Source organism: Equus asinus, chromosome 24, assembly GCF_041296235.1.
Source record: "Equus asinus isolate D_3611 breed Donkey chromosome 24, EquAss-T2T_v2, whole genome shotgun sequence".
NCBI lineage: Eukaryota > Metazoa > Chordata > Mammalia > Perissodactyla > Equidae > Equus > Equus asinus.
The window spans coordinates 69470489-69485747 of record NC_091813.1 but is presented as its reverse complement, the minus strand read 5'-3'; the positions used below and the strand labels follow the sequence as shown (position 1 = coordinate 69485747).

At 45.7% G+C, this 15259-nt stretch overlaps 1 protein-coding gene across 3 annotated transcripts in view; it reads left to right on the top strand.

Annotated features, from left to right (window-relative positions):
- The window catches only part of NHSL1 (NHS like 1), a 125516-nt gene that overhangs the window by 35247 nt on the left and 75010 nt on the right, over positions 1–15259 (top strand). The window lies entirely within an intron of this gene.

The window sequence follows — 15259 nt, the reverse complement described above, 5'->3', positions numbered from 1 at the left end:
GGCACCTGGCAGCATTAGGCGCTCATGTTCCCCCTCGATCTCTGTGGACTGTGATGGTTATTGAAAGTTAGAGCAACTTTGACCTATAGGTTATCTTTTTGGCTCAAAGGAAAATGAAAATGGTGGATCATTCATTTTACTGACCAGTCGAGATCTGACTGCAGTGCACTTTCAGGATGAGGAGCCTGAAATCTTCGTGACGTGATTAACCACGAATAAAATTTCTGCACATGCAGCAGAAAGACCCTCAACCTGGGAATCAGAGAGCTTCTGGTCTGGGTCTGTTATCTGCTGCCTCTGGAGAAGCCACTTACCGCTCTGAGCCATTTCCCTCACCAGTAGTGGAAGTGCCTGGCTGCCTGCTTGATGGGGGTTGTGGGAAGCGAGAGAGGTTTTTGCCTGGAAAGTGGCGGGAATGACACCCCCGCTGCTGCCTACTCTTTCTGCCAATCCCACATTTCTAGTGTGTTCCAGAACCCGTCTCTCCCTGTCCCCTGGGCCAGCACTGCCTCAGTGGGTGACTTTATTGCCTGTGAAGCTCTGAAGGCCCTGATTATGGGCTTCCTGCTCTTGACGCCTTCTCCAAGCTCTGTCCAGATGTGGACAGTGACCCACCTCGTGCTGCTTTTCTGCTTAGCACTGAGTTCCCCACGCCCACCATCCCATCGCCTTCAGGGTGAAGTCTGTCTCCCTTAACACGACAGAGGAGAGGAGGCCTCCCTCTTGTCCTCTTCAGCCTCTGCTCTCATTCACCTCTTCCCCATCCGTATCCACCACTTCTGTTCATCTTTCTCTGCCTGTGCCAAACCCTCAGCTCAGAAGGAGTGTCTGTTTCTCCCCTGGTGCCTCGGCCTAATGTTTAGATTGGACCCACCGGACCCGGTTCAGATGCCACCTCCTCCTGGAAGCCTTCTGTAAGTGAATTCAGGGGTGGCTTTTGACCCCTCTCTGTGCTGCCCCATCACGTCGTCACACAGCTGTCTGTCTACTTGTGCTGGGCTGTGAGAACCCGGAAGGCAGGGAATGTGTATTCTTCTTATCCTTGATGCCAGGAATCACATAAATGTTGGGTGAATTAATTCATTAATATTAGAAAATCTTTTAAAAATATGAGGGAAAATTCTGTTGTGTCATCTGACTTAGCATTAGAAGAAAATAGAAATTATTTATATAAAGTTATAAACTGCTCACACTGGGGTACTGTGGCTCCTTCTAGCTGCTCTCTCTAAATAATTCCTAAGGGGTTGAAATGCACAGAGAATTTCGAGTCAGATTATTTGTCTGGGAAGCAGAGTAACTATGCCAGGAAATCCTAAAATAACCCAGATTTTACCTGGGAAAACTGTGTTTGAGATGCAGTACCACCGTATTCTATAGGAGGAAATGACATGGATGTTGTCAGCTAAAGCCAAGTGATCAGGACTCAAGACGTAGTATTTACTACCTGGAATGGGAGTGAAGCTGAAAATATTAACTCATTCAAGAAAGGCACAGATAAATGATTGATTGATCCATAATTGATTATCAAGGTAAAATGGTCTGAGTGTTCTGGAATTGAGGAATCCAGATAGTGAAGAACTCCTCTTCTGCTTTACCAGCTGTGAGAGGCAACATTTTGGCCCCCCATGGCTTTCCTTCCCTGGTGTCATGCTGTCAACGTGTCCCACGACGTGGCCAAAGGGGCTTTGCAGATGTAGTTAAGGCTACTACTTAGTGACCTTAAGAAACAGGGAGGGGCCTCGGTTCCCCAAGTGGCCTCATGTGCTCACACGAGCCTTAAGAGCTGAGCTTTGAGCTCTCTCCTGGCTGGTGCTGCCAGGGAAGTCAGAAGGATCCTGTGGGGAGGACTCACTGCTGAGGCAGCTGGAAGGTAGAGGGCCCCCCAGGAAACCACGGGAAGGGACAGGGTTCCTCCAGCCTCCTGAGCGAGGTTGGGGGGCTTTTCCTCTGTCCCTGCTGACCCAGGCCACCCATACCCTGAGGGCAGCCTTGGGAGAACTGGGCAGAGAACTCAGCGAGCCTGCAGAAGAGCCAGACAATGAGTGGGTATTGTTTTAAGGCGCTAGGCTCGTGGTAATTTGTTACAACAGCAGTAGAAACCACCACACCAACCAAATACAACCAAAGAGGAGCTTGGGTATGGGAGCTCCTGGGTCCGGGAGCCTTCCTGTCAGGAAGATTTGGTGCCCGGCCGACCTTGGTGTCAAGTGGACTGTGTCCTTACAGATGTTGGGGGTCTTTCCTTCCGGCTGATCAGGGTCTTTCCCTGACCTCGGAGACATCCTAGCTGACCTGAGGCACTTCTCTGCGTGTGTCTCAGACTTCTGAGGGCTCCGGTGGAGAAATCAACCGGGGGATCTTAGGTTATTACAGACGGACTTCGTGCAGAGGGTAAACAGCAGCAGAGGCGTGAAGATGGTCTTTGCAGCACAGCATCAAAGGCTCCCTCTCGGTTTTTCCACGTGTGTGTAAAAGTTGACATTTGAGGTTAGCGTCGTTTTTCTAATGTTGCCTTTCCGAGAGCCGTTCTCTGTCAAAGGCCCCCTCAAACCCTGGAGGCTTGAAATAGACTGATCTTTTTGGTAATGAAAGGAGAGGATTTGACTTTAACTTCATTTAAGAAGTACTCTGCTCTCACATCACAATTCTAAAAGCCGTTTGTTTTAGTTGTGATGCACAGGACAGGCAGAGACTTCGGTCGGGGCTGTGCTTTGCCCATGGGGTGAATTCGTCCATGTTAAATATTAAAACAGGTGACTTGTTAGCAAAATAGAGACCAGTTATGTCTGCGTAGGATGATAATAGCAGAGTAGAAATGAACAGAGTTGATAACCCCACTTACTCAGCTTTGTAGAAATCGACTACTGCCCACATCTTTCCAGAGGACAAATTGTGAATTATATGTTATCCCTCTCAAAACACGAAATAACAAGTTTATAGATAGTTCTTTGAATGATTAGTTAATGAAAATTAAGAAGACAGCACTGACTTGATGGGCCAGCACTGCCAACAAAATTTAAATGCTTGACAAGTGTCTCCTCGCTTTGGTGGTTCTGCATGTGCAGTGAGTTGAGGTATAATTCTTACTTTGGAAATGAGAGTTTTATTTGATCTTCTACACATTAAGTTCATCACTCAGATAGTGTCTATGTTTTCTTGCTTTTCTAAGCCGTCTCTTCTCTTTGTCTCAGCATATTTATTTTTTCAAAAGAAACATTTACTTGGTATGAGCGCGAGCGTGCTGCGCCGGGGTGTTGGAGCCCAGGCTACTGAGCTGCCCCCTCCCTTTCCTTCTTCCTCGATGCTAACACTCGGCAGCGTTGTGGCCCAGATCTGCTGGGTTTTCGTCTAAATGTATCCTTGCCCTTCCTTCTCAGTGGACCCTCAGCTCTTCCCCTCCATTCCACCACTCTCCTTCTCTCCTCTTACTCTGGTCATTCTTGGAGTATTAGGAATGTATGTTAAAAGTAATGTTAGAAACAAAATCTTGATATTTTAGGCTTATCATGTAGTCATCTGAAATTATATTGACATATATTTTTTTAAAATTTTATTTTTCCTTTTTCTCCCCAAAGCCCCCCAGTACGTAGTTGTATATTTTTAGTTGTAGGTCCTTGTAGTTGTAGCATGTGGGACACTGCCTCAGCATGGCTTGATGAACGGTGTCATGTCTGCGCCCAGGTTCCGAACCTGCGAAACCCTGGGCCGCTGAAGCGGAGTGCGTGAACTTAACCACTCAGCCATGGGGCTGGCCCCTGTATTGGCTTATAAAGCCTTATAATTGTGTCAGATATCTTGCTGTCTTTCCATACTCCTCTCATCTGAGTCTCATGTGTACAATTTAGCAGTTCTCAATCAGTTGCAAGTATGGATTGGAAAAGGCCCCTGTTCCTAAGGAGAGGAATATAGGAGGACTGATCAGGGAGGAGGGTCTGGCATCCATGTCACAGGCTCTTACTTAAGGCTCTCTAATCACTGCTGATGGACTCTGAGATGGAGCCTCGCGGCTGTGGTGCAACACTCAACTTCCTGGGTCTCAGCTCTTTCCTCTCTAACACACAATGGTAACTCCCTGACTCACGAGGGCTTCATGAACTTCCCAAGGGATGATGCGTGGAAGGCTGGCCAGGAACCTGGCTCAACCCCATCACTGCTAACTGCTGTTCTTTCTGTCGTGTGTGTTTTCGGTGCCGCATAGCCTCGGCCATTCTGGCTGGTATGGGTCACACCGCAGCGTCCACAAGGATCTTTTCTCTTGGGCGTTTCAGTTTACTAGGTGGGTTGGTAAGGGTCTGGTATGAACCCACTTCTCTCTGCTGTTCACATGTGGATGCTCTTAGCAAAGCCTAACTCTGGTCACCCAGCTGCCCTGTGACCTGACACTGCAGGGGCTACAAACTCAGCGCCACTCACGGACATAAATGAGGAATTTGTTTTCATGGCACAACAAGCCTTATTACTCTTTGTCACTTGAGATTTTAAAAGGAAAGAAGCTTTGTTCCTCTTTTGTACTTTCATCTTCCCTGCTTCAGAGTCCCAGGCTGCTGTTTGTGAGCAAAATCGGACCAGCCATCCAAATGTCTGTATGGTGTTTGGTGTTTCAAAGTGTTTTTTTCCTCTCTACCTAACTTCAGTTTCCAAAATATGTTAACTATGAAAGAAATCCTTAGCTGTACAGAACCCGGTGCAGCCTCCCAGCACTGGTCTTGACCTCGTGTGTCAATAGGACAAAGAGGAGGAGATTGAAGAGAGACAGCAGGGATGTGTGTCCTGCTTATACAGCTGGCTCACTTTGCTTTCTTGTTTAAACACTGCAAAGCACAGAGGAAGAGGCTAATGTTACACTTGTGACAGGATGTATCACCTTTTTAAAGTGTATCTTTAAGTGCAACGAAGCAGGATGAATGCTGGGGGAATTTCAAAAAAGGACCAAAATTGACATAGTTTTTGTGGATACTATCAAGATGCATTTTATTCAACTTAAGACCAGGTATCAGATTATTTTAAAATTCATTAGTATTGGAGCTAAAAAATAGAATGAATACAACTGAAATTTCACAAGGTTGTAAACTATCATAATCTTAATAAAAAGTTAAAAAAAAAGAATGAAAAGATATTTAAATAAAAAAACAGACTCTTTAGAAAGCAGTAAGTTAAGATTCAAAAGTTAAGTTTCAAAACTGATGAGATGTAGCCAAAACTACATGCAGAGGAAAATTAGTAAACTTACATTTTTTTATTTTCAAACAAAAAAGAGTAAAAATCAAGCTTTCAACTCAAAGTATTAAAGAACATAGTTATTTTAAAAGCTCACAATAAAAATTGGAGAAAAATAGTAAGCCCACTGTAATTTGCTTCATATATTACAAGTGTTCCGGGTAAAAGAGAGAGCAAGGAAGTGGCATCTGTAGGATGGAAGAGAAGTGAGGCTGACTATAGCAAAATAGGATGTTTTAACATATGACTTGGGAACCCACGAGCATGTTATAAATTTAATTTTAATCTTGGGATTATTTGGCCAAATATTTTCAAATCATTTTTTTCTAGAAGACTTCCTTATCAGATTCCAAAATATTTCTCCAACACTTAAGTTGTCCTCAGAACTCCTCTGCATGTATCAGCCCAGCCAACCTTCATTTTTATCTTGTTTTTTATTTTGCAACAAAAGTTTATCCATGGCCCAGAAATAAACCCACACATACGTGATCAATTAATTTACAACAAAGGAGCCAAGAATATTCAGTGGGGGAAAGGGCAGTCTCTTCAATAAATGGTGTTGGGAAAACTGGACAGCCACATGCAAAAGAATGAAACTGGTCCCTATCTTACACCATACACAAAAATTAACTCAAAATGGATTAAAGACTTGAATGTAAAACCTGAAACCATAAAACTCCTAGAAGAAAACATAGGTGGTAAGTTCCTTAACATCAGTCTTGGCAATGACTTTTTGAATCTGATACCAAAAGCAAAAGCAACAAAAACAAAAATAAACAAGTGGAACCACATCAAACTAAAAAGCTTCTGCACAAGAAAGGAAACCATCAACAAAATGAAAAGGGAACCTGCTGAATGGGAGATACTATTTGCAAAATATGATGCAAAATATGATAAGGGGCTAATATCCAAAGTACATAAAGAACTCATACAACTCAATACCAAAAAAAATCTAATTGAAAAATGGGCAGAAGATCTGAACAGACATTTTTCCAAAGAAGACATACAGGTGGCCAACAGGTACATGAAAAGATGCTCAATATCCCTAATAATAAAGGAAATGCAAATCAAAACCACAATGTGACACATTACTTCACGCCTGTTAGAATGGCTGTTTTCAAAGAGAAAAGAAATAACAAGTGTTAGCAAGGATGTGGAGAAAAGGGAACCCTGTACACTGTTGGTGGGAATGTAAATGGTGCAGCCACTATGGAAAATAATATGGAGTTTCCTCAAAAAACTAATACGACTACCATATGATTCAGCAATCCCACTTATGGGTATTTATCAGAAGAAAATGAAAACACTAATTTGAAAAGATATCTGCACCCTTATGTTCATTGCAGCGTTATTCACAATAGCCAAGATGTAGAAACAACTAAGTGTCCATTGATGGATGAATAGATAAAGATGGGTCTATATATGGTGGAATACTAAGCCATAAAAAAAGAATGAAATCTTGCCATTTGTGACAACGTAGGTGGACCTTGAGGGCATGACGCGAAGTGAAATAAGTTAGAGAAAGACAAATACTGTATAATCTCTCTTCTATATAGAATCTAAAAGAAATTAAAAAATAAAATAAAAAGTCAAGCTCATTGATACAGAGAACAGATTGATGGTTGCCAGAGATGAGGGTGGGGCACGGAAGAAATGGGTAAATTAGGTTTTGGGTTTTTTTTTAGTTTAAACAAATTGAACAATAATTTAAAAAGTCTATCCATGGTTTTATATCTTTTAGCTTTGGGTGCGTTATATAGTGAGTGCGTAGGACTGAATCCTTACTGTTTTTGACAAGCCAGAAGCATTCTCTTTTATCTGTCTGTCACATAATTTTGCATAAAGAACTTACAGCTGAACTAGCTCAACTAGTGTGACTGTCATTACAGATGTGAAAACATCAAGGCCCAGAGACATTAAGGTTCCAGGTCTCAGAGCAAGGTGAAGACTAGAAATTGCTGTCCTCAGCCCACAGCTACTCTGTCTCCACCGTAGTTTGTAGCCAGCCTGATTGCCATATACGCCAGCCTTCTCAAGACCCTTCCAACCAATTTTCTGTTTAGCTTTTATTACATGAAGGCTTGACAAGCAGGGCTTCCATCATTCAGATGATTTTCAAAAGGACTGTCTTTTTAGTTTATTTCTGATACTTAAAAATGGCCCTGTGATAATTTTTATGATACCTTTCAATATTTTAAAATTCTGTTTTCACTTCAGTGCCCATTTGCTGTGGAAGAAAACATTTAAATCACTGTACTAGTCTTTCCTCAATGGAAGGCTTCCTGGTGGTATCTACAGAAGCTGAATATATGCACACCCTACGTATGAACCAGCAGATTCCGCTCTAGGAACATACCCAGCGTGACGGTATGAATTTGCGCGCCAAAGGACATGTCCGAGAATGTTCATAGCTGCACTATTTATAAAAGCCCCAAACCGGAAAAAAACGAATTTCCACTAATAATCCAGTGGATACCACACTGCCATAAGGACAAACTACTGCTCCGTGCAACCAGGTGGATGAAGCCCACAGGCAGTGTGGAGTAAAGTGTGTCATTCCAGTCATATGAGATTCAGAACCAGACAGAACTAATCTGTGGTGATGGGCCAGGGTGGCAGCTACCTTTGGGGTGGGGCATGAACAGAGTTCTGGGGCTAGTAACCATCTGTGTCTTTGCCCAGGTGCTAGTTATGTGGGCGTTCACTTTGTAGCAATTCGTTAAGCTGCCACTTATGATTTGTGCACTTATAATTTTCTATACCCAATAAAAAGTGCACTTAAAATCCAGGCTTAATTTTAGCTTTCAGTTCTCCTGCTTTGTGGGAGTCTGTGTGGGGCTCTGCTCTCTGTCTGCCTCTCCAAGTGCTCATTCCCGCCATAAGTCCTGTGGAGTGGTGAGTCACTAGGGAGCTCCAGCATCCCTTACCAGGCTTGAATTCTCATCCTACCACTTGGCATGCTTGTGGCCTATGAAAATTCTTGAGCTTCTTACCGAGTCTCCATTTCCTCAACTTGACAAATGGGCAAAATAACAGCTTAAACATCTCCGTGCTGTGATGTGAGTTAAATGAGATAAAGACAGAAATGCTCAGCTCAGAGTAAGCACTATTAACTCAAGCTTTTAGTTTTATTTTGTTTCCCTGAAGACCATTCTGTGCTTTTAGAGTGCAAAGCCATCTTGCCATGTGGCCTCAGGCTCGACCTGCATCCTAGGCAAGGGCTGGGGTTCTCGTTCTTAAGTCCTCAAAGATTTCATGCTCTCGATTACTCGCCTGCTCAGTGCTTCATAGTCACACTGCTTCCATGTCAGTGAACCATCAAGAATTCCCGCGTCCATCCTCTGGCTTCCACTCCTGGAGCTGTCTGCACCGGCTTTTTTATGTTAAAGTGTTCTCATTCATCCACTGCCTCTCTCCCACACTCCCCATTAATTTTTTTCTTCATAAATACAAAAAATCCTGGTGAACCTCAAGATTTCACGGGCCTGATGTCCCCTAATGTCCTTGGTTAGCCCAAATAACTGATTCTTCTCAGGAATCTTCTGGAACCTGAGACCAGCATTTTTGGTTGGTGGGAAGATGATGATTGCAAAAGTTGTATGGAGAGATCATAAAAGGGTGAAGAGAGGGAGATGGGACCCGTTTTTTTTTTTCCCCCGTTAATGAAGCTCATCAATTTGGAAAATAATTCCTAGCCTTTCAGCCTGAGATTATTGTTAGTCATTAACCCAGATTACTGAATCTTGTTTGTAATGTGAATCTAAAAAGGGCTAATTTTCAGTTACCCCTGGACTCAGGAACGAATGAGAGAGCTTGAAAAGAAACAACCCAGAAGTTTTTAACAAGCAAGTTGTAATGATGCATTTCAGCTTTGAAATTACTTTCTTGACTGTACAAACCCTTCAGTGCCCACCCGTTTTTCTATTTATCTTCAGAGCAAAATTTATAATATGGCAAGTGGTCCACGTGCCCTGCACCTTTCCGTGAATGGGAGTCCAGGTTCTGGTCCTCGCCAGCCGTACATCCTCCTCAGGGACACCAGTGACTTCCAAGGGCTGGGTGCAGCCTCGCCTCTGCCTTTGCCCCACAGAACCTACTGGCACATTCAGTCAGTCAGTTACTACATTTTTCCTCCTGAAGCAATTTCCTTTCCTGGATTTCAGAAAACTACTTGATTCTCCGAGTCTCAGCTCCCTCAGTGGCTCCTCCTCTTTCTGATCAAGAACCTTGGGGTTCCATCCTCTGTTTTCTTCTCCACCTGCCTTCTTCCCCTAAATGTTCTCATTCCATGGTTTTAAGTACCTTTTGTATGCTTGTTTCCAAGCTGCTTGTAATCTTCAGCCCAGGCCTTCCCTCTGACTTCATACTTACATGCAGCTGCCCACGAGAGACATTCCCCTGCGTGTCTAATAGATGTTCCCATGTAACGTTCTGATTCTTCCCTCTCCTGTCCTTCAGGGCCCCTTCTCAATAAATGTCATCGCTAGCCTCTACTGGGCGCTTGCAGCAGGAAGCTGGTGCTCTCTTTGATTCCTCCCTTTCTTTCTGTCCCATATCTAACCTTTCGGTCCTACCTCTAACGTACATCTTGAATCCATCCATTTCTCGCTTCTTCAGCACTTAGTCAAGCCCCCATTATCTGTCTAGAGAGGTGACTCTTTAGATAGAGATGACTCTCTAGACAGAGGCAACTCTCATAGACAGAGACGACTCTAGACAGAGGCAAATCTTGTAGACACAGGCAACTCTCATAGACACAGGCGACTCTCATAGACGCAGCTCTTGTGGACAGAGGCGACTCTCGTAGACAGAGGCGACTCTCATGGACACAGGTGACTCTCTAGACAGAGGCTACTTTCATAGACAGATGACTCTGACATGTTGCTCTTTCAGCGATAGGACATTTCAGCAATATAAACATGAAGCAAAGAATTGCTAATCAGCCCTATCTGAATCTTGAAATGGCAGGAATAAGAAATACTGCCGATGTAAGGGTTTTGGATCTTTCTCCAGATACCCTGTCAGAAACCCCTCGTTGTGTGTGGACAAGTGTCCTCCTGAAGTGCGAGGAAAAACCAGCACCAGACAACAGCCCACAGATACTGCTTATTTCCAGAGATTGTTTATGGAATTTTCCCTGCTCCTGCTGATCTTCTGATGGGGTCCGTGTATCATGGGCCATTGAAAAAAGTCTTGTACAAATGTGATTCTAGCCTTGCAAAATTAAATTATTTACACATCAGGATAGCAGCAAATTACTTCCTTCATCCAAGATGATATTTCTCTGATTTTTTAAAAACTGTGTAGGAACATTAATATTTAATACTTGCATTATTATAATATCTGGGCATTTATGAAGAAATAAATATTTTTGAGTTATGAGATACATAGAAATTCCATTTGAGTGCCATTTGTTTCTTGATAAATTAAGGTCATCACTTTATCAAAAGGAAAATTGGTTAGCAGAGAACTTTTTAAGACTCATTTTCTATTAAATTATTACCACTAAATTATGCTTTGAAAAAATACTGTTGAAGATGTTCCTGTATACATGGAAAAGCAGTTTTCCTTCCTCGTTCAGAGAAGCTTCTTTGTGCCATGGTGCTCAGAAAGATTATGTTTTCTCTGTGGATGCGTCCTTACGGAGGATTTAATCTTCAGGGGCGTTTCAGGATGTGTCAGCATTGTCACTGTGTCATTGTGTAGGTCACTCACCATCCTCTCCATGAGGATGTGCTATGTAGAGAATTAGGACCAAACGTAAACTTCTCTGGTGGTATGTTTCTTTTTTTCCAGTTTTAATCACATAAGTAGTTGGGAAAGTGAGTTTGTTGAACTTGTTCCTTTATGTTGTGAGGTCAGATTGCAACAATTGTGCAGTGTTTTGGTTCCTGAGAACCATTCCTGTGAGCTTCACCCTCTGTCACCATTATTCTCTTATAGAATATGAATCTGAGCATGTCTTTAGAAAATCTGCTATAATTTATTTTTTCTAAGAAATGGAGTCCATGGAAAGAAGCCAATTCTGGACTGTGTTGCACTGAACACTTGGTGACGGCGTTGATGTGCTCGTGGGAGGTGACGATGTCAGTGTGCTTGTGGGAGGCAACAGCGTCAAATGTACTCGTGGGACGCAACGGCGTCGATGTGCTTGTGGGAGGTGACGGCGTCGATGTGCTCGTGGGAGGCACTGGCATCAAATGTACTCGTGGGACGTGATGGCATCGATGTGCTTGTGGGATGCGATGGCATCGATGTGCTCGTAGGAGGTGACAGTGTCGATGTGCTCGTAGGAAGTGACGGCGAGTTGATGTGTTCATAGGAGGTGACAATGACCATGTGCTCATAGGAGGTGACAGTGTCGATGTGCTCGTAGGAAGTGACGGCGAGTTGATGTGTTCACAGGAGGTGACAGTGTCGATGTGCTTGTAGGAGGTGACGGCAAGTTGATGTGTTCATAGGAGGTGACAGTGTCGAATGTGCTCGTAGGAGGTGACGGCGAGTTGATGTGTTCACAGGAGGTAACTGTCGAATGTGCTCGTAGGAAGTGATGGCCAGTTGATGTGTTCACAGGAGGTGACAGTGTCGATGTGCTTGTAGGAGGTGACGGCGAGTCGATGTGTTTATAGGAGGTGACAGTGTCAAATGTGCTTGTAGGAGGTGACAGCGAGTCGATGTGTTCATAGGAGGTGACAGTGTCGATGTGCTCGTAGGAGGTGACGGCGAGTCGATGTGTTCATAGGAGGTGACAGTGTCGATGTGCTCGTAGGAGGTGACGGCGAGTCGATGTGTTCACAGGAGGTAACTGTCGAATGTGCTCGTAGGAGGTGACGGCGAATCGATGTGTTCATAGGAGGTGACAGTGTCGATGTGCTCGTAGGAGGTGACGGCGAGTCGATGTGTTCATAGGAGGTGACAGTGTCGATGTGCTCATAGGAGGTGACAGCGTCGATGTGCTCATAGGAGGTGACAGCGTTGATGTGTTTGGGGCTTCTCCTGGCCTCCGATGCTGAGTGCTGTTCCTCGGCTTCTGATTCAGGAAGCTCAGGTGTAAATATCTGTATTTCTAGACTTGAATCAAAACTGTGACATAAAAGACTACAAATCCCCATTGACTCTAGAGCCTAACAGTGGTTTTTCTTCACTAGAACTTGCCGGAAGTCCTGTGCAGGTTCTGCCTTGGGCTTGCTCCCGCGACCCCACTTCTCTCAATCCCGCCGCCCAGGAAGCACCTCACCTCCTGGGCTCCAGCAAGACCCTCGCTGAGCGGGATGCCTGAGAGCTGCCAGGTGGCCGCTGTGTGGCCGTTGGGTCTGCAGGTGGGCCCGTCTCTGGCCTTGGCTCCTGGACTCCTGGAGCCCAGACTTGCGTGTGTCTGAGCTGACCCGCAGGTGGCAGCAGCAGGTGTGGCTGATTGTCCTGGTGTGGCCGAAGCACTTGTCCTCTGGCCTCTGGAGGTTCTGAAATCTCCTTATCGTCCCTTAAAGCCCCTTTTGCTTCATGTGAAGAGTAGAGCCTGTTTGCGTCTGAGATGCCGGCCTCCCCCTCACAGCTGCTCTGACGGGCGCTGGCTGGCTGGCGTCAGTCATCCTACGCGCTTTCCCTAAATTCTGTTAGTGGTCCAATGTCCTCGCGTGCTCTTTATCAGAGTTTATCCCATATTTCTTCAGAGTCATGTTAATTAAGATTGGGAAAAGTCAGCATTTTAAAAATAAATATAGAGAATGTGTTTTTTTTCCAATTATGGGCTTTGATCACGACCATACAGTTTATGCAAACCCTAGTCTTAGGGAAAAATCAGTGGTCAAAGTAGGAAATAATCAGGAACTAAAACACTCACTCAAAATTGCCCAACGATGTGAAATCGAGAGACGAGTGTGACCAGAGGCTCCCACATCCACAGGGGAGGGTACCCCACCCCGGCTGCCAGCGTCCTGCCTAATCAGAGACAGTGTTTCAGAGGCCCAGAGAGTTCTGGTTCAGCCAAAGTTCAGCCGGGAATCACTGACACAAGGAGGACAGACTGCCTTGTTCCGTTTTCCATCAACATCAGTTTGCCCTGGATTTATAGAATTTGCCTGCGTTTTCAGTTCAGTTTTCCTTTGTCTCAAGCTTTTATAGAACATGGATCACCATCCTGCGTGGAAACTCTTGACGTTTGACTATCGCTAACTCTGCGAGGTCTGAGCTCTTTGACTCGATGGGGAGGGCTCCTCGCACTGGTCCTGCTGATGGTTCTGGCCATGGCCCCTGGCCCCACGAGCCAGCCTGGTCATCCCGCCGGGCCAGCAAGTTGTCTCAGGCAGGTTCAGCTGCGGACAGCAGTGTGAGCAGAAGGGGATTTAGCACAGAGTGTAGAGATCACTTGGCGAGCTTGGGGAACCAGGAACACCTGTGCAGAATGGGCTCACCAAGGGAACTGTCCCCCTACCTCAGTCAGAAGGCCACACCACCTCATCAGAGCGCGTGCCACCTCCCTGCCTGCCAGCCCCACGGCGGGGGGCCTGGACAGCAAGGCTCCGTGGCCACTCCTGCTGCAGCATCTCCAAGGTCGGAGCACCAGCAGTACCAGGGCAGCAGGAGTCGGCCCAGGTCCGTGGCCATGGTTGCCAGTGCGCCAGCTTTGCAGACGTGGGAGCCAGGTGGAGGGGGTCACATGTGGCGCACTTTCCAGGGCAGTGTGACCAGGGCTGTGGGAGGCAGCCTACACCCTCCATCGTGCACAGGACTCAGTTTCCCCACACAGACGATTCATCTCTGCCTTTGGCCTGAGCTCTGTTGTCCAGGTAGAGTGTGTTTTGTATCTTCTCCATCCAGCAGACCTGTCTTCACCCATCAGGGTCCAGCTCACACGTCACCTGCCATGTGTTCTCCCTCTTAGAGGGGATCCTCTGTTAGAATGTGTTCTGTTACCCTTCATTGTATCTTTCTTCCATCAAACAGAATTCCTTACAGACAGGAATAGAGGATCCATTAATTTTGTCATTCATTCAACAAACTGGCATCTCCAGAGCCGATAAAGGCTGAGTTCTGTCCTCAAGGAGGGAAGGTCCTGTAGGGAGACAGACAAGCACAGTGATGGGGTGGGCGACCGCGGTGCTGGGGCCAGAAGGCTCCTGAGGGCAGGCTGCTTGTCTTTTGTCTCCAGGGTAGAGCAGTGATCCATGTGCGGCGTCATCAGCCAACACGTCACGGCCGGAAATGAAGTAGTTTTTGAAATGAATTTCTGTCTCTGGTTCAACTGTGACACTTTAACGTTAGTTATTTTTAAAGATTTTATTTTTCCTTTTTCTCCCCAAAGCGCCCCCGGTACATAGTTTCATACTGTAGTTGTAGGTCCTTCTAGTTGTAGCATGTGGGACACCGCATCAGCGTGGCCTGATGAGTGAGGCCATGTCCACCCCCAGGATCTGAACCAGCAAAACCCTGGGCTGCCAAAGTGGAGTGCGTGAACTTAACCACTTGGCCACGGGGCCAGCCCCTAACATTTGTTATTTTTAATGTCAGAGGGCAAAGCTGAATTCTCCAGAGCTCATTTTGTTTAAACTGTTCCTTTTCTTCCCGTAATTCATTCTTTTGTAAGATATTGTCAATTGCCCGCTGGCTATGAGTCAGATCTGTGCCCGGCCCATGGACCCCGAGGGCCCGGCAGCCATGGCCTCTGTCCATGGTCCAGATTGTGAGTCCGATGGGAGATGAGGTCACTCACAGTTGACTACATAGCTGCGGTGGTGGTGCTGGAGAGGAGAACGGGTGGACGCGGAGAGGACAGGAGGAGAGGACGGGAGTGGACGCGGCCAGAGGGTCGGGAGGGTTTGCTCTCCTGAGGAACTGGCAGCAGTGTGGGACCCGAGCAGGATGGAGAGGGAGCGGGAAAAGAGGCTGTCCCCCCTTTGCTGTTTCTACGTAACAACCCAGAGAGTCTTCTCCTTTCACACTTCCTCTCCCGTTCCCCACCCACCCCTGTAATCATGTGATTGCCAATATAATGGGATTCCAGAAAACAAACTCCAATTTCAACACACAGGGAAGCTTTTCAAAG